This window comes from Phacochoerus africanus, chromosome 11 (genome assembly GCF_016906955.1).
Source record: "Phacochoerus africanus isolate WHEZ1 chromosome 11, ROS_Pafr_v1, whole genome shotgun sequence".
Lineage (NCBI taxonomy): Eukaryota > Metazoa > Chordata > Mammalia > Artiodactyla > Suidae > Phacochoerus > Phacochoerus africanus.
In genome coordinates, this window is record NC_062554.1 from 116,565,103 (window position 1) to 116,592,673 (window position 27,571).

Here is a 27,571-nt window from a genome sequence, read left to right on the forward strand (position 1 = left end):
TAATGCAAGTCAAAACTACCATGAGATATCACCTCACACCAGTCAGAATAGCTCCTGCTTTTAAAACCAACTAGTTGCCTTGATCCCTGCAGAGCTCTCCATTACTGGAGCAATTCGAGCAGAGGCTGGGTGACCACTTGGCAGGGCCGCTGTAGGGGGATTACAGTACCTGGTGAGAGGACTCAGTGGCCCATATGATTTCCTCCAATCCCAAGTTTCCAGGGCTTACATTGTTAGCTGTCAAAATTCAAGGTCAAATAGATTATGATACTGTCTTTTCTTTTTTCCCCCTTATAATTTGAAAGCAATTAATTTGCTCTGTAATGTTATTGGGTAACATGGTCAGTATGATTGGGAGGTAGACGTGCACTGTGTCTGAGGTGTTGGGGTTAAGTTCTTGAATATTTTAGCCCTGTTCTGTTCCCTTACCATGTTATTATTTGAGAGCTGAATTCACATGGGGCTTTTTTAGGAGAAATTCTTCCCCCGACCCAATCTCTACCTGCTTGGGTGCCAGCTCAGCCACCATCTCCTCTGGAAAGAGCTTGGCTTTCTAAGACTTGGGTAGAAACTAGTCTTCTGTGTTCCCACAGGACTCTATGCTTCCCCTCATAGCGCCTGCCCCACAGTAATGACATTGTTTATTTGTTCTTCACACTGGTCTGCAGCTCTGGGTGGGCAGGGATGGTTCTGTGAGGTGCTTGGTAAATATTTGCCAGTGAGTGAAGACCATCAGGCCCCATCTGGGAGGTTGCAGAGGCCTTCTCCCAGCATGGAAGAGCGTGGTACCCTTGCTTGTGCACTTCTTTCTTTGTAAGTGCCTGAAGCATTGGGTTCTTTCCTTCCTCAGAACTGCCTTGGGGTCTGCAATTCTGTCTGCTCACATGGACTAAACATATAATCAGGACTATATGTGAAAAGGGCCATGAGAGGGGCAGAGAACATAATTAAAAATGACATGGGGTCAGAGTATAGCCCAGCTAAAAGCATTTGCATGGCTAAAGAGGTACTTCTGAAATTGGACCAGGTGCATATTTTTCCTAAAGCCTCTACGACATTTATAAGGAAAGGCCCCTCCTCTGTGTCAGCTTCAGAACTCCCTTCTTACAATGTCCAGACCTGCCAAGGATGCTGGATCTGAGTTTCTGTGAGTCACACAGGTTCCAACTAAAGTCTAAGTTAAGAGGAGAAAGGTCTCCTACTCACAAGCTTATCTTTCACTCCTCTGATGGGGTCACTAGGCAACACAGTTTTCAGTAGCCCTCAAAAACCATGTGTGTAAGAAATGATTTACTTCTATATATGGCCAGAAGAGAGTCCAGTCACGGGCTGGCTTCCTGGTTGTCGCCCTCCAGTTTTTCCAGACCTGCAGACTCCACAGACTTCCAGTTTGGATGTCGGTTTCTGTGGCCTGTGTGTAATTAGGTTCAGCAGTGGGGAATTTGGCTCCCGGTCCAAATGTCCCTAGTTGTCCTCGCCCCCCACCCCCTCCACCCTTGGGTCTCCTCCCTCAGAATGCTGCAGCTCAAAAGCAAATAATGAAGCTCTCACAGCTGCAGCCCTGCTAAAAATAGAAAGTTTGTTTATTTTTATGTTCATGGAGCCCTTTTCCTGCTGTTGCTGTTGTTATGAGCCTAAGACCAAGGCAGGAATGGGAAGGACTCTGTGTGCTGGTCACTGGCCAAGAGAGTTCTGTCCTCTGCTGGGGCTCAAATCAAAGTCTGTTTGGGGTCAGGGGATTTGGTCATCTGTTTTCTTTCTTGAGCCTCTCCTCTCTTAACTGACACCTGCTATCCAGAATCTGAGGTGTGGGTATCTTGGTTTTTCGATAATCTGCATGAATGTACTTCCCCGTCAGAGACAGCCTCCCTTTTTGTTATGATCTGCTCACAGGAAAGGAGACTGGGCTAAGCAGCGAGGAACCTGGTTTTGCTTCCTTGCTTTCTGACCTTGTGCAAGTCACAGCTTCTTTGACCCTTGGTTTCCTTATCTGTAGAATAGGGGTAATGGTATGTGCCCCAAACTCAAACATAATAACGGATATAAAACAACTTTGGAAAATTCAGGGTATCTGTGAGTGGATTGCTTTCTGCTTTGGAAACAAACCCAGGTTTCTCAAGTGTGTCCAAAGGATAGATATTCCCTTTGTGTTGAAGGGCTTTTAAATCCCTCTTCCCCAAAGGAAAAGTGGAAGGGGGATGAGAAAATAGTACCTGGGTATTTCCTGTGTGGCACAGCAGGTTAAGGATCCGCCACTGCCGCAGCTGTGGCACAGGTCGAAATTTCAGACACTGGTTCGATCCCTGGCCTGGGAACTTTCACATGCAGAGGAGGTGCCCCCCGCCCCCCCAAAAAAAAAATATCTGGGGAGGTATGTTTTGATCATATTTCCTTTGACATCTCCAAAAAGCAACTCATGTTGAAATATCTAGAACAAAGAATTCTGGGTTAGAATTTGGGAAATTGAGAAAGGAGACTCTTTAGCTTTCTGTCAACTTGCTGTGGGCTTTGGAGCAATGATTATACAGTTATATGTCTTAGCTCCCGTCTCATAAGATAGAACCATTATTAATAGTGGACCTTCCCAGTTGGAAAGGATCTCCACTTGCTCAGATGTCTAGATCACTTGGATTGTACCACACACATAGGGCCAGTCACATGCTTCCCAGACAGCATCCTGGACTGTTGTCATTGACACTTTCTCCTCTACGATCCTCACACTGAGGCGGAGCCACGTTGGATACATCTTTGACTCACCTGGGGCCACTCTGGTTGTTGTGTTTGCAAGGCTGGTCCTGGGGGCCTGGGTCCCATTGGGGTCCTGTATCCTTCAGGCTTCTCTTTGTAAGCAGCACATACTAGCTTTGGCTGATTGAAGCAGAAAAGGAATTTATTTAGATTAAATTTTAATTGTTTTAAAATTAAATTTTCATTAAAAAAGTAGAGCTCTGTGACTTGGACAGATCGATGAAAAAAAAAATCTCTCACCGAATTTAGCATTTCCTTAAGTTATAAATGTGGACATGTCAGATACCTGTGACTTTATTGCCTTTAGAAGCCATAGATATTTTCAAGTCCCATTTCAGTTGTTGCTGGTAGTTTTATTTAAGGCACTAATAAAAAAGCACACATACTATACTATCGTATATTCGTTATTTAAAAAATATTTAACTATATTTTAATATAATTAGCCTCCTATGTATTTTATTTTGTGCATTTAAAAAGATTCTTTATATACTTCATAGGCTTCACTGGATCATCAAAGGACTCTGTGGCACACAAAAGGTTAAGAACTGCTTAACCTAAAGTATGGCCAAGCTAGCTTACAGCAGGCTTGGCCATGCAATTGGCAGGGCCCAGTACAAAATGGAAATGTGAAGCTTCTTGGTCAAAAATTTGAAGGGTTGGAAGCCGGACAGAAGAGCATTTAAGCACAGGATCGTGCTGCGCCTGGGGCCCTGTGTGACTACACAGGTTGCTGACCTGTGAAGTAGGCTCTGGTTCGTAGAATTTGCAGAACGGTCATAGGACCAGGCTCTGGGGCTACTCAGCCTGGGGAAATAGCCAAATTGTGCTGGAGAACTGGTCTGGTAACGCTTCAGAGCAGCTTCTGCTGAGCACAGACACTGCAGCTTGTCACCTCTGCCGCAGTGACAGTGAGAGCTGGAAAGTGCTCTGAGTCCGCCAGTAAGCTGGATGGAGCCATCCCTGTGCCAGAATGCATTCTGTGTGGTTCCTGCTTTTTTGTATGACGAGCTTCCATTTTAAGTCTGGACTAGGAAACGAATATCTACCACTGCTAACTCTGTAGAGGTAGACTGGCTCTGCCTCCCAGGGAGAAGGACTCCCCAAACATAAGTGGCTCAATGTCCTTGATGGTACCCACACACCCAGTGGGTACCCTGACCACTTCTGAAGAAAGCCCATGGGCTGGCAGAACATGGGGAGTCGAGGCTGTCAGAGAGAAAATACATACTAAAACATTTTCACGTGGGTGGTTTCTAGGATCAGTAAAGTAGAATATTTGGAACAGAGATTACTCAAGAAAATTCACAACCTATAGAGACAGGACATAAAATTTTGGGACTTTCACCAAATATATTCTGTCTGTAAAACCAGACAATGCCAGGAAGAACGGATGGGCTCTACACTGTCACACTGTGGCAAGTTCTAGTGAATTTAACAGTTTCCTTGAAGCAAAAGAGAATGAGTCAGTGTGGACTTATTAAAAGTTGGGCCAAGCCAAGGGGAGCGAAGTTTGCTCTAGAAATGACCCACCTCATGGCACTGCATAGTGACCCTCTGTGGGGCAAGAGCTGGGCCCCCAGCCTCAGCTCATGACTCATTTTTTCCCTTCTCAGTCTTACTGAAAAGTAAATTAGTTAAGTAAGTGGTAGGTCCCCCTATCCCCATAGAGCAATGGGTGGGCTGTTCTTTAAAAAAGTGGTGCAAGGGCAGAGCTGCCCCCAGAGAGCTTGATAGGAGCCCAGCGGAACAGATGCTGCTCTGGAAGGGACTGCGAGACCAGTCCAGGTGCTAAGCCATCCAGCAGGTCCTTCTGAGGCCACAAACATGGGTGAGCCCTGCCTGCCAAGATAAAGGAGTTGCTCTTCTACCTGGAAGGACCCCCTGTAAGGTTTCCCTGAGGAGCTTCCAGGAGCTGCCAGTGGGGTGTCCTGAGAAAGAGCAAAGGAAAATGCCGCTTACCCAGCTCCTGACACATACCAAGTGCTCAACATGCATTGTGTCCTTGATTCCCCATAGGGATGCTTGAGAGAGAAGGCATTACCTTAGAATCTGCAGACTGAAGAGCCCACATCCTGGAGCTCCTATTTCTCTTTACCTTCCCAACATGGTACCTTGAGGACAAACACAGCTGGCTGCCATCTTTTGGTCGATCTCTAGGAAAAGACTGGAGATTTTTGTCCTTTTAATATACCTTCCACTGGGGAGAGAGAATAATAATCCCCACCCCTCTTACCCACCAAACATAAGGTTTTTAAGCAAATAAATCTTGACTATTTTTTTCTATTTTAAAACTAAATTTTTGAATAAACTCTTGAATAATTTTAGATTTATGAAAAAGTGACAAAGGGAAATATAGAGACCTTACATACATTTTACTCAGTTTTTCCTGGTGTGGACCTTAAATGTGACCCTGGTGCATTTAGCAATTAGCACTCAGAAATTAACATTAGCATTATACTAATAATTGAACTATGAACTCTTTGGATTAACCAGTTCATCCACTAATGTCCTGTTTTTTCCTATTTGAGGTTAGGATCCAAGCTAGGATACCACATTGCTTTTGGGAAACCTTGAATTTTAAGGGAACTTTCGGATTGCCAGTGGAGGGTTTGACACAGGATAAAAAAATGGGTTTATTTGTAGTGCCCCCATTTTTCAAAATTCAGAAGTGCTTTGAATATGAAGTGCTCTTTCAAGTTCTCTGGCTTCCACAAGCTCTTGGCTGCTTCTCTGAGATGCTAATGTCAGACAAACAGAAGTAGTTTGAGGATTTGGGTATAAGGATGCTGGAAAGAAGCAAAATGTTAGGGTCTTTGATTAGACGTTAGGATATCCAGTTCTATTTCTTTCCCCTAGGTTCTAGGTACTAAGAAATGGGATACTTTTCACACAGACGTCTGCCTCACATCTTCCCGTGGAATCATGAATTTAGGTTCGGAGTCTTGCTTTGAGAGGAGGGCAAAAGAGAATAAAAGCAGGTGAAGTATTGTGTGAACTCAGTTATGCAGTTGGTTTCCCTGGGTTACTGCATCCATTGTTCATAGCGTCAGGCTTGCACTGGCAACATTCCAAGTCATGGAGTGTCTTACTATATTTGTCTGGGCTTCTGTTTATTGATTGGGTGTCCTGCCTAACATAGCTTGTTTTCTCTTGAAATGGAACTAAAAATGGGATTATAGTTAAGCATTCTTGACTCTATGACAGGTCCCTTTTTAGAGTCTACTGGTCTGGGCTCCTTTTGCTTTTGGAAATCTGTAAAATTTCAGGAGCTGGGCAGCTGCTGTGTGTGTAGGTGTGGGGTCCCTGTTACGGTTATATGGAACTGAGATCTCACAGAATACATTAGATATCAGAGTTATTTATGAGACTTCATGGGATAGATATAGCAGAATCGTAAGTGCTTGGTTGATAATTTAGCTCTCCATTTCCAGACTTTATCTGCTACTCTATAAAAATATGGGTATATTACACATCCATACATATGACTCTATCTATCTGCCTGACTCTTAGGGCTTTACTTATAGAATAGTGATAATTGCTAATATTTGTTGAGCACTTAGTATGTGTTAGACAGTCTGCCATACCCATTACATGTTTCTGTTTTGTGTAATTTTTCACAATTCCATGTGTTAAGTACTATTATTATGTTCACATTTTGGATGAGGAAAATTAAGAAACGTATTTCATCCAAGGTCTCATAGCTAGGAAGTAGTGAAGCCAGGACTTGACACAGAGCTGTCCAACGCCAAATCCAGTGTTCTCATAACCACCTTGCCAGGCAATGACTCCCTACTCCCCTTTTAAGCAAAGATTACTGAAGTTCTGGAAATTAGTAATCACTTACGGAATTTTTCCTACCTGTAGAATTCTGTGCTTGATACTGATGGACATGGAGAAATAGATGAAGATTAACAGAGGACTGGAGTGGAAAGAGCCCAGGAGATCTGAGTTCTCATTCCAGCGCTCTCACTGAGTGGTTTGGCTGCCATCATGCCTCCTCTTTGAGCATCAGATGATTTCCATGTAAAGTGAGCGTGTGGGATTAGATGAACTCGGAGGTCCCTGCCACCTCTTTCATTCTGTCTCCCATCTTTGCACCAGACATGGCACCAGACTAAATGCCAGATGCCATCCCTGCCCTCAAGGGTCATAAAATAAAACCTACGAACACATAAAACAATTAGGGGACTGTGACGTTGGAAATAGTCTACCTTAGGCTATAAGCAGTCACTGGACATGCACTTACTTGAATCTCTTAAGACTCAGCAGTTTTAGGGATAAAAGACATATGTCATAAGTTCTGCCCTTAATAGGTATACAGATTGGTTGGGAAGCAGGACATAAGCATTTAGAAGAATGACTAATACAAGAAATTAGACAATTAAGTGCTGAATTGTAATGTGCAGTCATTGTGTGATGATGGTAAAATAATAGCCAACATTTACTGCGTTCTTAGGTGGGGGTGCAAGAGTTAAGGGATACCCTTCAAAAGCCTCAATAATCAGATAAGTAATACTTGAAGGCGGTATTTTTTAAATTAGAAGTGCAAAGTGCAAAAAATTTCATGATGAGCAAAATAGCAAGATGTTAAAGACAGCCTCAGTAGTACTAATTTCTCCTTTGGTCTCAGGCTCAACTACAGTTCAGCACAGCACTGAGTGCCAGTGACTACACCTTATTGCTCTACATTCACTGTCTTATTTAATGCTCACAATGACCCATATGGTTTGATTCTACTATTAGCGTCGTCTTAAGGATGAGGAAGCTGAGGCTTGGAGAGGTGGTAAGGGGAAGGGATGGAACTTTGCCCAGGTCTCTGGCTTTATAGTTCAGGTTTTGAAACACTGGCTTGTATGCCCTTACAAATATGCAGACAGGACTCATGGCCCCAGTAGGAAGAAGGCTGTGCCCTAGTGTTGCTGAACTGCGGATGGGCTCTTCCCAGGGCAACCCTGTGGTCCTCCTGGCTGCGTGCCCAGTGCAGCTGCATTTCTTACACCTGTTGCCTACTAGCTGTTGGCACCCTTGGGTGCCTCCTCTTTTCCTACCTATCCTGACAGCTCCTACATTAGAAAAGTGATGCAAAGCACTTTGGTGCGGGGGCTCTACCTAATTTCATCCAGAAGTAGGAAATCCAAGGTGAAGTCCATCCAAATAGTGCTTTCTACCTGACCACATGAAAAGAAGAATTTTACAGTGTTGAGCGATATCTCACAGCAAAGTAAACCATGCTGAATTCAGAACCTGTCTCAGAAGTGTTTGTCATCTCAGGCCCCATCTGCAGCACCGAGCTCCGTTTCCGGGCAGGAAATGAAACCACAGAGGGCAAGGCAAACATTGATTTTCAAGTTACTACTTTGGGGGCAGTGATCATTTTCTTGCTGATTTACTTCTAGTGCACATTTGCCCAAGGTGAGGGGCAAAGACACTGATCAGATGCGCCCATGGGCATTTCAGCTAAGCTGTGATGTTTGAGTCAAGAGTCCACCCCTGTGCCTTTGGGGACTGGAGGTTAGCCTTCTGCTGCCCAAGGCAATTGGTTGTTAGTACAGGTAGCAGCTTGGGATAACTAGATGTGGTGAAAAAGAAATTCAGAATTGTATACTGTCAGAATGGGATTTTGGAAGTTAGTTGGTCCAGGTCTTCATTTTACAGGAGGGGAATTAGAAGCTTGGATTATGTGATCTTTGGAAAAGTCATGTAAACCTTTTGTGGCAGACCTAGGACACAAAATTGGGTAGGTGACATTTTGAAGTGACCATTTTAATGCAACCATAGAGCCATTTCAATGATGCCTAAAAGCACTATTTTTAACAGCATAAGGGATGCTTTCATGCTCTTCTTTGACCTCTCCTAATCCCCTCATCTCAGGTTCAGTGAAAAAACATACTGAGATCATCTAGTGATGCCTGCTGTGGAAATATTGGCTATTTCTGTAAATAAGATGATCTGTAGTGGCACAAAACCCTCAGGTGCTGTGGGTCTCTCCACAAATTGGCACGTCTTGTCTTTAGTTTTTTTTTTTTTTTCTCGATGGAAAATGTTTTTGTTTTTATATTGTGAAATAAAGAACCTAAGGCTCAGGTTTCATAGTACAGAGTGGATTCATGTACTACTCACATTTCTAGCATATTTCTGACATATCCAGAATGTTTGTTTCTCCAGGATGTTGGGTTATTTTGTTGGGCCTTTGAGATGCCCACACCAGGAAGCTGTGTCTCTTTATCCTTCAGTCTCCCAGGACCTTCCTTCCCATCCTTCCCAGGACCTTCATCACTGTGGGTGGCCTATCTTGTATAAATTCAGAACCCCATGAAGAGCTAGACATAGCTGACAGGGGGTCATTTAACAACCTGTAGCTGATAACAACTCCAGGTGTTAAGTTAAAAAATATTAGGCGAGCAGTCGAGTTCATGGAACATGCATCAACACAGTGGGAATAATTATTTGCTGCCCATTTCACAAGGATAAGAAGATATGTCTAGGGAGTTAGGGGTTAGTAGATGCAAACTATTACATTTGGAATAGATAAGCAGTGAGATCCTGCTGTATAGCACAGGGAACGCTATCTAGTCACTTGTGATGGAACATGATGGTGGATGATGTAAAAAAAAAAGAATGTATACAGATGTATAACTGGGTCACTTTGCTGTACAGCAGAAATTGGCAGAACATTGTAAATCAACTATAATAATTTTTTTATAAAAAATAGAATAACTGAAGAAGCTGAAAAAGAAGATGCGTAAATACTGTGCATGTAAGATGCTCTATCTACATACATTATGTATGAATTGTAAATGTCCCAGTTCTCATGGAACTGCCTGAAATTCCCTGAGTTCATCTGTTTATTTAGACTTGGGCCTTTGTCCCAGGGGTTCCCCTTCCTGGATTGCCTCTACCTTCTCTTGGCATGGAGAGCATCTTATCTTTTAAGGTCTAGCTCAGTTGCTACTATGTCTGAGAAATATTTCCTTCAGGTTCAATGGACCACTCCTATCTTTGTGCCTCCATGTGTCCTTGTACATACCTCAAGTATAGCGATTCACTCTCTTCTCACAATTGTTTATTTATATGTCTACCTTTCTTCTTGAGGACAGGGATCATGATCTACCCATCTTGGTCTCCCTGAGCCCAGATGGCACCTGGAACACAGTGAACTCAATAAATATTTGTTACCTGAACTGTGTCTTGGGGATGATGCTGCTATAGGAAGTGTTTGAATGGGTGCTTTGGTCGTGGGTGTGTTGGTCAGGTGTGTTGGTCATGGGTGTGTTGGTCATGGGTGTGTAAGGCTTCTGGGTCGCCTGCTCCCTGGGCCATGTGGAGGGAGGTGGCCACAGATGTCATGACTGCACACATCCCTCTCTGCCTGGAACACTTTTACTTCCACTTTAGCAATTTTGCCAGTGAGATGCCAGCGTTTTGGGTACTGTGCCTCTAGGTGTTCATATAAACTTGTAGCTGTAAAAGAAAACCTGATTTGTTTTCCAAACGATTTCCAGTTTCCTTTACTGTTGCTTATAAAAATAAAATACTTATTGAAGTATAATCATTATCCTGTGCTGATTCCAAATTACCCTTTTATGCTGTTATCTCTTTCCATCTCTGTGATTTTTATGATCCGACAATACATTTGTCAGTCAACAAGTATTTATTGAGAGCCCTGCAGGGTTTCTAACATAACATTTTTAACACATATCATGCTTTTCTTAGGTATTCTCCTGATGTTATAACTTTGGCTTCTAATACAGTTTAAATGAGAAAAATATTTCACCTGAAGGGGTTTTGAAGTTCATAATCCAGAGATTGGTGCCTTTGATGGGGAAAGGCACAGTCATAATTTATTGGCCTACTGTGTGCCAGGCTTTACACTCTACAATTTACATACATCATCTTATTTAATTCTCACACCTGTCCCATTGTAAGTGGTCCAATATTGAATTTTACAGCCAGGGAAACAGATTAAGTGGCAGGCTTCTATAACTAGCAAAGTTCAAGCCAGTCTTGAACCCAGGCTTTTTTCAAACTATAGTCCACACTTTTTCCCATGAATTTTTTCCTTATTACATTAAACTGCTCTAAAGGCAAACATTTGGAATGATTACAGCAGAAAGTAGACTGTAAATTCCTTGAGGCTGGGACTGTGCATAGAACTGAAATGTGGTGTTTGATGATTTGACATGTCTTTGTGTCTCTTTTTTTTGCCTATACATGAAAAATAGGATTCACACTGGGCTTCTTCTCTAAGCAGTTGGAAAGGATGTGATGATTTCTCACCCTCCCTCCTTCCATTGGTTCCAAAGAACGATTCAAAGAAACTAACTCCAAACTTAAAAGCTGTACAGTGATATTCATGATTCCAACCACGTATTCCTTCTCCCCTGTATGTGCTGCTACTACGTAGGGCTTTTCATTGTGAGTTACATGGTTTTTGTGTATTTTTCTGTTCTTCTCTCTCTCTCTCTCTTTCTCTCTCTCTCTCTCTCTCTCTCTCTCTTTATAAAGGGTTCTGGAACTGAGTTAAAAAACAACCTACATTGTATAATTTACAAAATATTCCGAGGTCACTCATTCATTTGTTCACTCGTCTGTTGAACATCTTGTTTATCAATTGGTTTTGACCTCTTTGGTGTGTCTGAACAATGCACACTGCCCATCCTCGTGGAACTCTTAGGCAAGCATGCACAAAACTGACTGTCCTGTGAACAAAGTCTAAGAGACTGTAGGAGAGTAAGGAATGAATTTGGGTAGGGGGCAGGGAGCATGAGAAAAGGAGTGGTCAAGGAAACCAAAAGAATGCAGGAGTCAAGTGATAGTCAAGTGAGCTTCTACAAACGTTTTTGACCACCTGCTATGTGCCAGACACTGTATGACGTGCAGGAACTGCAAAGGTAGATATTATACAGTCCCCATTCTGAAGGCATTCACAGATCAGCAGGCAGAAAGACATGTTGGCAGTGGCCTATTGGGTACCAAGATAGATGTACCAGTTATGGTGCCACTGCAGAGAGGTGGTGAATTCTCTCTGGTCTGGACTCTTAAGGGGGTGGGGGTGGGGGAACAGGCAAGAACTCTTAGAAGAGGTGGGTTTAGTGGAGTCTTGAAAGCTGTGAAGGTTATTGGGTGAACAGCCAGAGAAGTGTTAAGCAATGAGACACATTAAGGAACTTCATGTGGTCAAAGGATAGAGAGAGAAGTGTCTTCATGCCAGTGGGCAGGTGTGAAGGGTGAGTCTGGGTTGATGGGCAAGGGTCTGGAAAAGGGAAGGCTTTGAATGCCAAGCTAAAGTGATTTTATGTTGTAGAAACCTGTTTTTTAAACAAGGGAATGAAGTCATCAGAATGATATTTGAGTGTATTTTCATCAAAGTTGTAAATGGGAGTAAACATTAAAAAGTGAAAATTTGATGTTATTTTTCATGTACGTTACTGAAAATGTTTTACCTAAAACATTTACAATTATATATTAAAATTAACAAACACAAATTATAGCTAATGAATTTTTACATGAATTTAAATTTTTTCGGATAATTATAGATTTGCATACAGTTATAAGAAAGAATGTAGGGAGATCCCCTGTACCCCTTTCCAGAGATAAAGAACATTTCCATCGCCACAAGAATCCCTCATGTTGCCCTTTTACAGCCACACACTTCTCTCCCTTCTATTCACTTCGTGATCCTGGAAATTTCTCATTTTTCCTTTTTTTTTTTTGGATGGTGCTTTTGGTGTCAAGTCTAAGAATTCTTTGCCAAGCCCTAGATCCCGAAGATTTTCTCCCATTTTTTCTCTGAAAGGTTATAGTTTTGTGGCTCACATTTAAGTCTATGATCCATTTTAAGTTCAATTTTGTATAAGGTATGAGATTTAGGTCAAAGTTTTGTTTCTGTTTTGTTTTGTTTTTCACTTATGGATATCCACTTGCTCCAGCATCATTTATTGAAAAAGCCTGTTGAATTGCTTTTGCATATTTACCAAAAATTAATTGGGCATATTTGCATGGGCTTGTATCTGCCTCTCTATTCGATCCATCATCTGTGTGTCTTTCTCTCCACCAAGATCACAGTCTTGACTATAGCTATGCAATAAGTCTTGGAAGAGGGTTGATTGATTCCTTCTACTTTATTCTCCTATTTCAAAAAGGTCTTAGCTATTCCTTTACCTTTCTGTATAAATTTTAGAATTATCTTGCCCACATCTACAAAAAGTTTTGCTGGAATATTGCCAGGAATTACATTAAACCTGTATAACAATTTGGGGGAAATTTCACATCTTTACCAATTTGAGTCTTCTAATCTGTAAAAATGATCTGTTTATTTAGGTTTTCTTTGATTTCCTTAATCAGCATTGTGTAGTTATCAGCATACAGGTCCTGTACATGTTTTATTAGGTTTACACCCATTGCTTCTCATGTGTGATTGTAAAAAGTATTGTATTGTTAATTAAGATATCTGTGTATTCAGTGTTGGTCTATGTAAAAACAATGAGTTTTTGTATACTTATCTTGATTCCTGTGACCTTTCCAAATTCACTTATTTGTTCTAGGAGTTTTATTATTTTATGTAGACAATCATGTCATCTGCAAATAGGGACTATTGTGTTTCGCATTTTAATGTTTTCTGATCTCTATGCCTTTAATTACCTTTGCATTATTGTACTGGCTAGAATTTCTGGCACTCTGTTGAGTAATAAGAGTGGTTAGAGCAGACCTTGCCTTGTTTCAGACCTTATGGAAAAAGTGTTTAGTCTTTCACCACTAAGTGTAATGTTAGCTGTAGGTTTTTATAGCTTCTTTTTATCAAGTTGGGGTAGTTCCCTCTATTCCTATTTTTCTGAGAATTTGTCTTGTGAATGAATATTGAATTTTGTCTGTTTTTTCTGCATCAATTAATGTGATCATATGACTTACTTCATTTGACTTGTTGGCTGGTAGATTACATACATTAGTTGCTTTTCGAACATTGAACCAGCCTTGCATCCCTGAAATATACCTCACTTAGTCATAGTGTATTCTTTTTTCATATTACTGAATTCTATTTGCTGATATTTTGTTAAGTATTTTTGTGTCTAAATTCACAAAGGATATTGGTCTGTCATTTTCTTTTCATGTATTGTTTTTTGCCTAGCTTTGGTATCAGGTAATGCCAGCTGCGTAACACAAATGGGGAAGTGTTTCCTCCTGTTCTGTTTTCTGGAAGAGATTGTGTAGAATTGTTATTAATTTCTCATTAAAAGTTTGGTAGAATTCTCCAGTGAAACCATATGGTCTTGGAGGTTTCTTTTTTGGGAGTTAAACATTTAACTTCCTTATTAGTTGTGGGATTATTCAAATGATCTATTTCTTATTAGGTGAGTTATAGTATTTTTTTATTTTTCAAGAAATCGGCCCATTTATCAAATATAGGTCTGCAGAGTTGTTTGCAGTATTCATTTGTTTTCTTTTTGACAGCTGCAGAGTCTACAGCAATACCTCCATTTCATTCCTGATATTTATAGTTTTTATCCTCTCTCTCTCCTCTCTCTTTCTCCCATGTTTTGTCAGTCTTGCTAGACAATTGCCAATTTTCTTGGTCTTTTCAAAGAATCTACTTTTTGTTTCAGTGATTTTTCATTGTTATCAAATTCATTCATTTCTGCTTGTATCATTATTATTTTCTTCTTGTCACTTTGGGTTTATTTTGATTTTCATTTTCTAGGTTCTTGAGATAGGGACTTGATTATTGAGACTTTTTCTAATTTTAACATATCCATTCAGTGTTATAAATTTACTTTTTAGCACTGCTTTACCTGTGTTCTCACAAATTTTTCTATGTTGTATTTTCATTTTCTTTCATTTTGATATATTTTAAAAAATTTACTGAGACTTCCTTTTTAAACTATAGATTATTTAGAAGTGTACTGTTTAGTTTCCAGGTGTTTGGAGATTTTCCTTTTATCTTTCTGTTATTTACTTCTAGTTTTATTCCATTGCATTCAGAAAACACACACTGTATAATTTAAATTCTTTTTAATTTTGTCGAGGTTTGTTTTATGGCCTAGTCTATAGTCTCTCTTGATATATGTTTTGTGGGAAATTGAAAAGAACATGTATTCTCCCTTTGTTAAGTGAAGTGTTCTATACATGTTGATTATATTGTTGGTTGATGATGAATTCCGTATCCTTGATGATTTTATATCTAGTTATTCTAACATTTGTTTTGGGAGGTGTGTTGAGGTTTCCAACTATAATTATGGATTTGTGTATTTCTTCTTTCACTTATGTTTTTATTTCACATATTTTGCCACACCATTTTTTGGTGCATACACATTTCGGATTGCTTTGTCTTCTTGGTAGATTGACCCTTTTGCCGTTATACAACATCTCTCTCTGGGCCTGCTAATTTTCTTTACTTTTAAGTCTACCTTATTTGATATTAATATAGGCACTTCTATTTCCCTTTAATTAATGTTTGCATTATATATCTCGTTCCATCTTTTTACTTTTTTCCTGTTTATACTATCATATTTAAAGTGGTTTCTTGTAGAGAGTGTACAGTTGCATCATGTATTTTAATCCTCTCTCCTAATATCTGTCTTTTAATTGGTATATTTTGATCATTTACATTTTCTATAATTATTGATAAAGTTGAAGTATGCCCTATTCTTTTTTGGCTAAGATTTTTATTTTTTCTATTAGTTGATTTACAATATTCTGTCAATTTCTGCCATACAGCAAAGTGACCCAGTCATTCATATATATATATATATATATATATATATATACACACACACACACACACACATTCTTTTTCTCACATTATCCTCCATCATGTTCCATCACAAGTGACTAGATATAGTTCCCTGTGCTATACAGCAGGATCTCATTGCTTATCCACTCGAAAACCCATACTCTATTTTTGTTTCCTCACTTTTCTCTCACATTTTCTTCATTTCTCAGTTTTCTTTTTCCTGTCTTCCTGTGGGTCACTCAAATATTCTTTAGAATTCCACTTTGATTTACTATAGTGTTTTTGAGTATCTCATGTATAGCTATTTAATTGGCTGGTCTACATTATATACACATAACTTATTACAGTCTATTGGTATTGTCAGTTTACCAGTTTAAGTGAAGTATAGAGTTACCTCCTTTATATCCTTTACCCTTCTCCATTTATAATATAAATGTCTTAAATTTTCCCTCTATATACATTTAGAGCCATATAAGAACCTCTTTATATTATTTAGAACCAATCATATCAGTTATCATTTTTGCTTCAACCATTAAGAATAATTTAGAAAATCAAGAAGAGAAGGAAAGCCTCTTGTATTTACCTATATTTTTGCTTGCGTTTTTTCCCCTTCCTTTCTCTTATTATTTCTTTTCTGTTTAAGGAACTTCCGTCATCTGTTTTCTTAGGGTAGGTTTTTTTGGTGACAAATTCTCTTAGTTTTCCTTCTTTTGAGAATATCTTGATTTCTTCTTTATTCTTAGATAATTTTTCTGCTGGATAGGATTCTGGGTTTACAGCGCTTTTCTTTCAGCACTTGAAATATATTGTAAAATGTTTTTTATTTGGAAAAAACTCTTCCGACTTCCATGGTTTCTGATGAGAAATCCATTGTCATTCAAATTGTTTACCCCCTATAGGCAAGATGTTTTTCTCTGGCTTTTTTCAAGATTCTTTTCTTTGTCTTTAATTTTCAAGAGTTTAATTATGATGTATCCAGGCTGATGAATTTCTTTGAGTGTATTCTGTTTGGGGTTTGCTAAGCTTCTTTAATCTGCATATTTATGTCTCATGTCAAACTTGAGAAGTTTTCACCCATTGTTGTTGGTTTTCTTTTTTTGGCTGTGCCCATGGCATATGGAGTTTCCCAGGCCAGGAACTGAATCTAAGCCTCAGCTGCAACCTACACCACAGATGCAGCAATGCCAGATCCTTAACCCGCTGCGTCAGGCCAGGGATCAATCCCATGCTGCTGCAGAGTCAATGCTGGATCCTTAACTCACTGTGCAACAGTGGGAACTCCTCCCATTTTTATTGTTTGTTTTATTTAAGCCTACCATTGCTTTTTTTTTTTTTTTTTTTTTGAGCCCTTCTTCAGCCCCATCCTCTTTTCCCTCTCTGGCTCCATTGACATGAATAGTAGAACTTTTGTTAGGATCCCATAAGTCCCTGAAACACTGTTAATTTTTTTTTCAGTCTGTTTTCTCAGTTGTTCAGATTGAGCAGTTCTTATTGTTCTGTCTTCCCAGTTACCATTAAGTTCAACCATTGAGCTTTTTATTTTGGTTATTGTTTTTCAGTTCTACAGTTTCCTTTGGTTCTTCTGTATTCCTTTTATTTCTTTGTTGACACCTTCTACTTCTTTGTTGAGACTTTATGTATTTTTTTTTCATGCACATTCTTAATTGTTCATTGAAGCACTTTTAACATGGCTGCTTTAAAATCTTTGTCAGATCATTCTAACATCTCTTTTATCTTGATGTTGATATCTATTAATTGTCTTTTTTCATTGGTTTGAGATTTTTCTGGTGGTTGGTATAGTGAGTGATTTTCAAATGAAAATTTAATGTTTCCATACTATGTTCTGAGGCTCTGGATTTTATTTAAACCTGTTTTGAAGGCTTTTTTTTTTTTTTTTACCACTCTATCAGGGGAGGGGTCATATCATTACATTACCGCAAAGTGGAGGTAGAAGTCCAAGTTCCCCACTTGTCCTCTGTTGAAGACTGCCACTTAGGGGGCTGCTCCTTGTTACTGCCAGGGGGAAGTGAGAGTTCCAGCTACCATGTGGTCTCTACTGACTCTGCAGTTGGAATGACCTTGTTACCAGTGGGCAGTGGTGAAAGTCCTGACACTCCAGTGGGCTCCTCTGACAGCACCCAGAGGGGAATGAGGGAGAGGGGCTTCTTGTTACTGCTGGAAAGAGATGGGAGTCTGGGCCCTCAATATGATCTCCACTGACACCGTGGGTTGAGGGAAGCTTATTTCAGTGAGGACTTTAGTCCAGGCATCCTACATGACCTGTTCTGGGGGTGGTGAGGTACCTAAGTACAGTCTTAAGAGTGGGATGGCTAGGCTCTCACTTGAACTTTGCTAGCATGGATGGGAGTGGGCCATAGATATGTGTTTGCCTGGAGTAGAGTTGTTATAATCTAAAAAGCTTTCTATCTGCCAGGCTGCTTTTGTCCTATTCCTTTGACTAGAGAGAGAGGGCTTTTGTTGGGGCTTGTTTTGCCTGCCTGCTGATGTTTCTGAGCTACTGGTTTTTAATGGAAGAAATAGGTATATCTAAGTATATCTACTCCATCTTCCTTGAAGAAATCTTAAATGTAAGTATTTTAAATAAAACTGAATTTTAATTTGATTTTTCTTGAAATTTAATTATCTTAAAATGCTTTCTACAAAAAGAAAACCATCTACAATTTTAACATTCAGTATTCTTCTAGTTACTAATTAAAATATTGATACCATGCTTCAACCATATACACAAATTTAAGAGTGATATGATTTGCTTAATATTGCATAATGTTCCTCAGCTGCTACCTGCATCTGTTGTAAATACTGTGCTCATTTGTGAATACTTCTGGAACCTTGAATTAGAGTACAAAGAGATGGAAGAAAACAGACACCTAGCACTTCCAAGGAAACAATCATTTGGTATGCAAGAAGTATAGCGTTAATGCCGAGAGGAAGGATTTGACAAGTTAATTTGTCTTCTTCTTCTACCTAAGTGCTTCTGTTGCTCAAATCCTCCCTATGCTTCAATGTCTGCAGGACAAAAACCCACAAACCTTCATGGCATTCAGACACAGCTTCTTTTCGTTTTGAGGACATGGGCAAGAGCTGTGAAGTATTCTCTTGGGGCCTGATGGGTGCTAGAAGCAAGATTGGATCTTTGGGATTGTAGGTTGCTCTGCACCAGCTCTGAGTGCCAGATCTCTAGTAACAGAGGTGTTCACACGGTCTTCAGTGTGTGTGTGTCCTATGAGGTATAGGAGCCCTTCTAGTACTCAGGTACAGCCAGGGACTTTCTTGCCTGGAACCTAAGTGTAATGTCTTCCACTGGGAAAATTCAGCTAAGACTTTTAAACCATTTGCCACATTCTAAAGGTCTTCTTCCTCGCCTGTTTTCTTGTAATCTAGTGTATGGCTATTAACAATGTAAATGAGGCAAAACTAAACATTTCCACATTCAACTGAGAATTAATATGAGGTAAACACAGATCAGGAGATGGTGAGCATTCTTTCTCTATGATATATGATATGATTTCAGTGGCACTGCACTACTCTGTCTCTGTGGAGAGACTGTGTGGGCAAAGAGGGGTGTTTCTCTTTCTGAATAATAAGAGAAAGAGATGAAGAGGTTTTTTTTTTTTCTTACCGTTTTTCATTTTTCTAAGTAGAGTCAAACTCTTGATATGATAATTAAAAATACATCAAGTCATCCAGAACAGTAGCAGTTGTGTGTTTGGTTAGATGGTAGGATAATTGCCAACCCTTATCTTCAATTTTCAGACTTAAATCTCTTTCCCATTTCATTTTAATTGGCTCTAGGCTTCCATCCATCCTTAACTTTGGGTTCATTTGTTGCAATTGTTTTATCTGAGCAAAGCTATTCTCCAGTGAATACAATAAATCTATGTATCTGATTCATCTTTGTTTTTATGGTTAATATTTTAAGATTATAAAGCCAGACTCTTCAGAATGTGACGTATAGGAGCAAATGCCTGCATTTCAGAATCACTTTATTGATGTCTTTGTAAAGGCATTAGCTATTAGGCACTAGCTTATTGAAGCACATTTTTTTAAAACTCTCTATAAAAAACAAGAATTTGTATTTTCATCTTCCCTGCTCTTGGCTCCTGTTGATTTTTTACAACTCTCATAGCAGCTATTTTTGAAAACTTACTATTTTAAAAATCATGATTTCTTCTCTTTCCCAAACTGCCAATTAAAGAGTGACCTGGTTTAAGGCTACCTTAGCACCTTAGGCTGCATTGCTGATAAAGAGCTCCATTCCTGCTCTCTGGCTAACTGATAAGTGGTTAAAACCTTTGGGGGGGTATCTCATTAAAGTTATAAACCCTCTTTCAGAAAAATGCACATAGTTGCTTACAGTTTGAGGGATTCACAGAGGTTTTGTGGTTTTGTCTAGCTTTCTAGCGCATTCCTCGACCCAGGTTAAGCTCCTTGGTTTAGACCATTTGGTGGCAGAGGTATTTGAAGCAGTTATAACTGGTAAAGTAAGGTTATTATGTATATTATTTATAAGAGCCAGAGGGCTAATGCTGTTGGAAGAGGGAATCTAAGTTAGGGAAGTCTGTTTCTTTAGCTATGCATGGAGTTGGAGGCTTGGGGCCTAAAAATAGCAGGCAGAGAATGCTACACATCAGAGGGTGTATAGAGAGAATATATCCTTTGCTTCCTAATGAGTTATAATTAATTGTAACTTTACTGGTAAAACAGAGGGAAAGGATCACCATTTAAAGCAGGTGTCTTGGAAAGCTGGCCCTTCTAAAGGAGTCAATTCGTTTTGGTCCCATTGCATACCCAGTTCGGCTCTGGCTGTGCAAAGCCGGGGAGGGAGCCAAGGGCTCTCTGAGCTAGGAGTGGGCAGAATTCCTGGGGGAGTTAGGGAGAGAGGAGCCGCAGTACTTCATATTAAAGCCTGGATGATGAGAGATCCCTAGAGAATGTTCAAGAAATGGGACATCTAGTATCAGGTGTTGGGTTGTTTGCTGTGTGGTGAGAAAATGTAACCCATCCCTCATGACCTACAAACCGTCAATAAAAATTCGGCTAATGTACAATGCTTGTAAAAATGATTGTTTTTAGGTTAGGGGATAGGGTTGGGTGAAAAAGGTGCGGAATTATGGAGAGCAGGGAATGAGATTTCAGTGAGGGCAGGAAATTGGAGCCGGAGGTGAGGGGAGGATATAGGTTCCCTTGCAATTTGCAGAAATCTCAAGGCTGGCAGTAGATTTTTCCCTAGGATATAAAACAGGGCTTTGAGCCAAAGAGATGTGTATGTATATATGTGTGTGTGTGTGTGTGTGTGTGTATACACCTTTTTATACGTGTGTTTATATATATATATATATATATATATATATATATATATATACATATACACACATTTTTTTCTCTTTTTAGGGCCGTACCTGAGGCATATGGAGGTTTCCAGGCTAGGGGTCGAATCGGAGCTTCGGCTGCAGGCCTACACCACAGTCACAGCAATGCTGGATCCTTAACCCACTGAGCAAGCCAGGGATCAAACCTGCATCCTCTTGGATACTAGTCGGGGTCTTAACATGCTGAGCCGCAATAGGAACAGATGTATATTTTAAGGTGTCTGGTGATCCTGCTAACCTCTTGAGTAACTTCTGTCTGAAGTGTTTACCTTTCTAGAGCACGTTTACATTCCTTCACGTTGTTTGTTCCCCGATTCTGGGTCCACAGGCAGGGATGTTCCTGCAGGGCTGGCAGGTGCTAGAGCAGCAAGGACTGAGGGAAAGTTCAGGGGAGCTTTTAGTAAGTCTGGGGAGGGAGATTACTGCAGCTCTGAGTGTCAGAGGACAACAGTGGTGGGGCCTCATTGTTGGAGAAGCATTTGCAAAGCTTCATTACAGGTTGCCCAGTCCAGTCATATCTAGTTCCCGGGAGGGATAGCCCTGGGCCAGGGGTGTCGCTCTGCTCATTTTTGGGAGAGAGCTCCCATAAGAACATGCTGGCCTGAGCTGACCCCTCATCTCTCACAGGCCTGTGGGGCCCTGGTTTTCCGGTGGCATGGAAGGGTAGGAGTTGGGTAGGGGAACAGGGCTGTGATCATCCTTTTTTTCCTTTCAATTATAGGCTGGCACTTTAGGCTCTGGAAAAATTTTGGTATGCTGACCTGTATGGCCTCAAAAAAAACCAAAAACAACAAAAAAATGAGTATACCTGCCTGGACTCTGCACAGGAATTCCTTTCTGAGGAAATCTGCAGTGCTCAGGGAATGGACTCTGTGGGGAGGGGGGAGGTGGGGTTGGGGTGCAGGCTGGGCTGACGCAGAGCCTGGAAAGGTGGAGCCAGGGATGCAGGGCCTGGAGGTAAGGTTGACCGGCTGATTTGTTTCATTTGGTCACAATGACCTACATTCTCCACCCTTTTCTCCAAGAATGTCAAATAATGTGGTCTCTGGGGAGAAGCAATGTCCTCCTTTAGGGAGGGTGACGACACACCTTTGGGTGGTGAAGATAGCATCTGCCATTGCATCCAGGATGTTTGCAGCACTGGAGGAAGGCAGGGAAGTGGGGGCCATATTGGTGACTCAGCACTGGCCCCTGTACCAGGATGTGATAAAAAACTCATATCATACTCAGTGATTCACTCAACAAGTATTTGCTGGATGCAGGGAATGGGCCAGGTGTTGGGGAGGCAGACATGAAAATGTGTGGCCCTCACTGTAATGGAGCTCATTGCAGTTTCTGCACCAGCTGGTGGGTCCCAAGTTCTAACAGCAGCTTACAGGGCCCTACATGGCAGGCCCTGTCACCTCTTTAGCCTGTGCTCCCTCTGATAGCCCAGACATACTGGCCTCTTGGCTGTTCTTGAAATGTACCAGCCACACACCTCCCACCCAAGGTCCTTTGCACTGGCTGTTCCCTCTGCCTAAAATGTTCTTCTCCCTTGTCTCCTTCATGTTTTACTCAAATGCTGCCATGTTCTGACCACAGTATTAGAAATGCAATGGGCCCTCTTCCTGGTACTCTGATTTCCCTTATCTTCTTCTACATTTTCTTTCTAAAGCGTTTATCTCTCTCCATCACATCATATGATTGAGTTTTTATTATGCTTTTATTGTTTATGATCTGTTTTCACCTGTTAGAACATAAGCTCCATGAGGAGTCGCCATTTCTTCCCAAGGCTATTGAGTGAATAATTGATGATAGTTTATAGTATGAATTTTGAAAAGTCATCTTGCCCATCCCCCCTCTATGCCAGGCCTTTCCAGGGGTTTATGCCAGCCACTACTCCCATCCATCTCTTTGGTCTCACCCTTGGTATTGTATCAGGAAATTTATCAGGTCCTCTAAGCCAGCTTGGCCAGTTGAGGTGGTGCCTGCAGGAAGAGCAGTATAGCCAGGTACAAGATGGGACATACTGCTGTTGTGGTCAGCGCTTTGGACAGGCAACTTAATTATAACAGCTTTTGAGATAATTTAGCAAGGGAATTAATTAATCACTTCCTTCCTTCCTTCCTTTCTCTCTCTCTCTCTCTCTCTCTCTCTCTCTTTCTTTCTATTTTATGGCTGCCCCTGTGACATATGGAAGTTCCCGGGCCAGGGATTGAATCTGAGCTGCACCTGAGACCTACATCACAGCTATGGCAAGCTATAGCTATCTTTAACTCACTGTGCCCAGCCTGGGATCAAACTTGCTCCTCCTCAGTGACTCTGAGCCACTGCAGTTGGATTCTTAACCCACTATGCCACAGCGGGAACTCAGCAAAGGAAGTTCTTGAGAGAAGGCTATTTTGTGTTAGAGATCCAATTCTATTTTTCCAAAAATGATCCATATTTCATCCATCCATCTGCTTCTGCTCTTTTAAGAGACCTTCCAGCCATCAGCAGTCATTACTGTTAATAACTTGCTGCCACGGTCTGAGCCCTACCCTGCATGTCTCAGGAATCCTGTTCCTTCCCCAGGTGTTTCTGAGAATCACCAAGGAGTGCCCACATGTCCCTCCAGTCATCTAGGCTTCTCACAGCTCCGTCTGACTGGTTTGCTCTTCTGATCACGTTAGGCTTGTTGTAGCCATGTCTGCGGAGCTCCCTATGGCCTAGTCCTCCAAACCAGAACATAGCCTGGACTTCATTGCCCCCAGATAGCTAATTCAAGGCTATAGCTATGTGACAGAATTTCCCCCAGGGCCTGATGATACCACAAGAAAATTATAACCCATAAAATGGAAACTTAATACCCCAAAGTGGTTGTCAGTACTTCTAGAGTCTGTTGGCCATGCTTCTTCATGGCTGGAGTGTCCCTAATTGGCCACCTCTCTCCATGGACTGCAACCTGCTGCATTGTTCCAGGACTCACTTATCTCCTCTGCAGAAATGTTCCCTCTTGAGAGTCCTTCTTTCCCTGAATGCAAACCCCTATCCCCAACTCTGAAGTCAAGTCAGTGGTCCCACTGGCCTTTTGTCTGTTACTCCTAAAAATCAGGTTGTACCCAATTTGGGTTTTGAACTTTGGGTGTCCCGCCCTCCCCATGCTCTTCCCATAGATCTCCATGCACTGAGCTCCTTGTCATTCAGGCTTCAGCTCACATGACACCTTCATGGAGAAACTTCCCTGACCTAGGAGCATTCTTACCCTCCCTCCTGTCCCCTTGGTATGTTTTATTCTAGCCACTCAGCCCTGCCTGAAAGGATCCTGTTTGTCACTGGTTTGCATGTGATTACTTACCCTCCCCATGCCTGTCTCTATGTCCCCAGCAGAAAATAGAATGTAAGCTCCCTGTACACTGGATCTTCATCTGCCTTGTCCACTATTTATATTGTATCTGCAGAATTTTTTGTCCTGCTGGCTTCCAGTTGAGGTCACTGCCTTAAACTCATGCAGACAGTCTCCTGGTTTTCTTGGAGGGAGGAAGGAAGGAGGCTAGGACTTTGGAGGGGAAAGAGGTGAGAGAAGAGAGAGGAGGGATTCCTTTTCTCTGGGAAGGGAGGGGGAGGGGTGGTCAGAGAGCTCCTCAAAGCATGGGAACTTCTGCCCCTCTTCCAGACAGTGCCTGTGGGGAGCCTGGCAAGACTTTGGAGGGGATGGCACACCTAGGAGGGCAAGACCCAGATCCTGGTGGAGTGGGCTTGCAGTGCCCCAGCCCCCCTCTAAGGTGGTGAGAAAGTCACAGTGAGGTTGGATTTCAAGGTCATGAGGAGGATACAGAGCTGTGGGCATTGTGTGCTGGAGGGGCCTCACCAATATTTTGGGCACAGAAGCATCCCTGGGGACTGGTGAACAACCCTAAAGGGTTATGGGTGAGGAATGACTGGTTGGATTCCCCACCAGACTGGAGGGCAAGGGACTCTTAGTCAGATTTAAATTCAAGTAAATGACTCCGTATGCCATCTCTCATATAATCAAGTTTGCGGACCAATATTCCTCCCTATTACTTGACATTCTGTTTTTGCCAAAGTCAGGGGGAGACGGGTGGGAAGGATTTAGGGGGCAGTAGGACACTGACTCTCACACCAGTACAGGCCCCCCATCCTTGGATGCTCTTGTGTGCCTTCTTGTCACCCCGAGAGCAACCTCCCAGATGTGTCTTGGCTTCAGCCGCAAAACCCCACACAAAGTGAGGGTCCAGCCTGCTCCCCAGCTGCGTTCCCGAGGAATTTTCAGTCACGGCATTTGCCACATACGTTTCAGCGATGAGGACAAGGTTAAGGCATCAGAGACTCTTATGGTCCAGATGAGGGACAGTCAGTGCTAAATTTACAGCATCCCTCATCTGTGTTCTCAACACCACTGGTTTGTGAAGGGGAATTTCTAGGCTCTGCTGGTTCAGTCCTTTTTTTGGAAGAGAACAAAACCCTTCCTGAACCTTTTCATGCTCTAAACACCCTTCTCCTGCCCATTTCTGCCCCCCCCCCCCCCCACCATCGACACACACACACACACCCTCCCTAGAGAATGGAGAGGAAACCAGCTGGCTCAGGCTGGTAGAAGGGGTGAGACTTACTGTGTGAGAATGTTCCACCCAGTGGAGCCAGCAGCTAGAAGTGGTATTGCTGTTGCCATCTAGGAAGCAGAGTTTCTCTCTGGCCACGTTTAAAGGGGCAGATACACCATCTGCCTCATAGGCTTTCCATCCTCCTGGCCCCGTCCACAGAAATGGTAACTGCTGGGGAGTTAAGGCTGCAGGACTTACCGTGGGCGTGGGATCGCTCTGTGCTGGAATGTTGCCTTCTTCCCAAGGGAGGTGAGTGCACACAGCACAGGGTAAAAGCGCTCAACTCTCTCTGAGGACTGGAAAATATAAGCTACATTGTCTGCTTGAGCAATGGAGGAAAAGTATCTTTTTTTTTTAAATGAAATAATACTTTTATTGGTACTTTAAAATATATAATACATTTATACTCAGGATAAATATTTGTTTTTGTTTTTTTAATGAATTTTATTATTCATGTAGTTATACATCGATCATCACAACCCAGTTTTACAGCATTTCCATCCCAAACCCCCAGCCCATTCCCCACCCCCCAACCTGTCTCATTTGGCGGCCAAAAGTTTTTCAAAGTCTGTGAGTCAGTATCTGTTCTGCAAAGAAGTTCACTGTGTCCTTTTTTTAGATTTCACAGGTAAGTGATAGCATATGATGTGGGTGTCTCGCTAACTTCACGTAGTGTGATGAATTTCTAGGTCCATCCATGTTGCTGCAAATGCCATTATTTCTCTCCTTTTAATGACTGAGTAACATTCCATTGTGTATATGTACCACATCTTCTTGATCGACTCCTCTGTCAATGGACATTTAGGTGTTCCCACGTCTTGGCTATTCCATATGGTGCCGCAGTGAACATAGGAGTACATGTATCTTTTCTAGTCATGGTTTTCTCTGGAGAGATGCCCAGGAGTGGGATTGCTGGATCAAATGGTAGTTCTATGTTTAGTTTTCTGAGGCATCTCCATACTGTTTTCCACAGCGGTTGCACCAATTTACAATCCCACCAACAGTGTAATAGGGTTCCCTTTTCTCCACACCCTCTCCAGCATTTATTGTTTGTAGGCTTTTGGAAGAGGAAAAGTATCCTCAGGCTGATTCTTGCTTGTGCCTTCCTCCACATCTCACCCCACCCCTGCTACTGGGACAAGTGAAGGAGAGGTGGAGGGAGGGAAGGAATGGGGAGAAAGAGGGAGAGAAGGAGAAGGGCCCAGAGATCAGGTTTTAAAGTGGGTTGGCCAGGAAATAGGGATGAGATTCAAAAGGGCTTTATCGAGGGCACCTGCATACCTGCCATAGGGGGACCTGAGGCCTGCTCCTGTCAGTCACTAATTATAGAGGGTGTATGGTATCCACCACTGGAATTCAGACATGTCTGGGCATCTCTGGTCCAGTGATCCAGCCAGGGGCTTGGGGGCCTCCTAGAAGACTCCTTGACCTGTGGAAGTAGGAACCAAGCAGCACCATGTTGGCCTGGTGATAGGGCCTTGGGTTTCTGAGGGGAGGAGTGAGGTGGGGAGCCTAGTGTCTCTCATGCAAACCAGCCCTAGCCCCAGCCCCTGCCCTAGGGGAGAGAGAACCAGCTGCAAGAGGAAATGGAAAGAGTTCTTGTAAATTCCACAAGACACTGGGCAGGATCATCCTGCATTAGGAGCCCCGAGAAACTTGTAAACCCATGTGGTGGTTGGGGCTGGGAGGGGGCAGTGGCAGAGCATGCTCTTCCACATCTTGCCATAGGTAACTGAGTGTCTGGTGGGACACGGAGGATGTTATGGGAAGTGCTTCACCAGAGCCACATGGTGGCTGGTCCAAATGTTGGCAGGACACATGTATATAAGATACCACCTGAGGATGCATGAAAATTGTTGGTGGGACTTAGCAGGGTGGGCCTCTGGGATCCCACATCAACATAGTTACAACATCCACAACGATATTTCCACCTCATCTTTACATGGCGAGATAGACTTTACAGAAACTTTGCATACATGCTCTTATTTGCTCCTGTAGCCTCTCAAAGGCAGAGGCAAGTATAATAATTTTCCTCGGTACCAAGAAGGGTTGGACCTACAACCTCAAGGCCACTCCAGTGTCCTGAGGAGAGATTCATTGACCTACTATGGGCTATTCCT

At 42.0% G+C, this 27,571-nt stretch overlaps 2 long non-coding RNA genes across 3 annotated transcripts in view; one reads left to right on the forward strand and one right to left on the reverse strand.

Annotated features, from left to right (window-relative positions):
- On the reverse strand, nucleotides 1-25,619 carry LOC125111991 (uncharacterized). Of its 2 annotated transcripts, none has more exons than XR_007131004.1 (4): nucleotides 25,461-25,619; nucleotides 4,790-4,912; nucleotides 2,758-2,868; nucleotides 1-237 (listed from the first exon to the last, which is right to left on the reverse strand). It is a non-coding gene; the product is annotated as an uncharacterized LOC125111991 (long non-coding RNA). The 2 variants fall into 2 exon arrangements; XR_007131003.1 differs by lacking the exon at nucleotides 25,461-25,619 and adding an exon at nucleotides 6,607-6,763.
- LOC125111990 (uncharacterized) overlaps nucleotides 1-27,571 on the forward strand; it is a 248,545-nt gene that overhangs the window by 47,720 nt on the left and 173,254 nt on the right. The gene's annotated exons all lie outside the window — the stretch shown is intronic.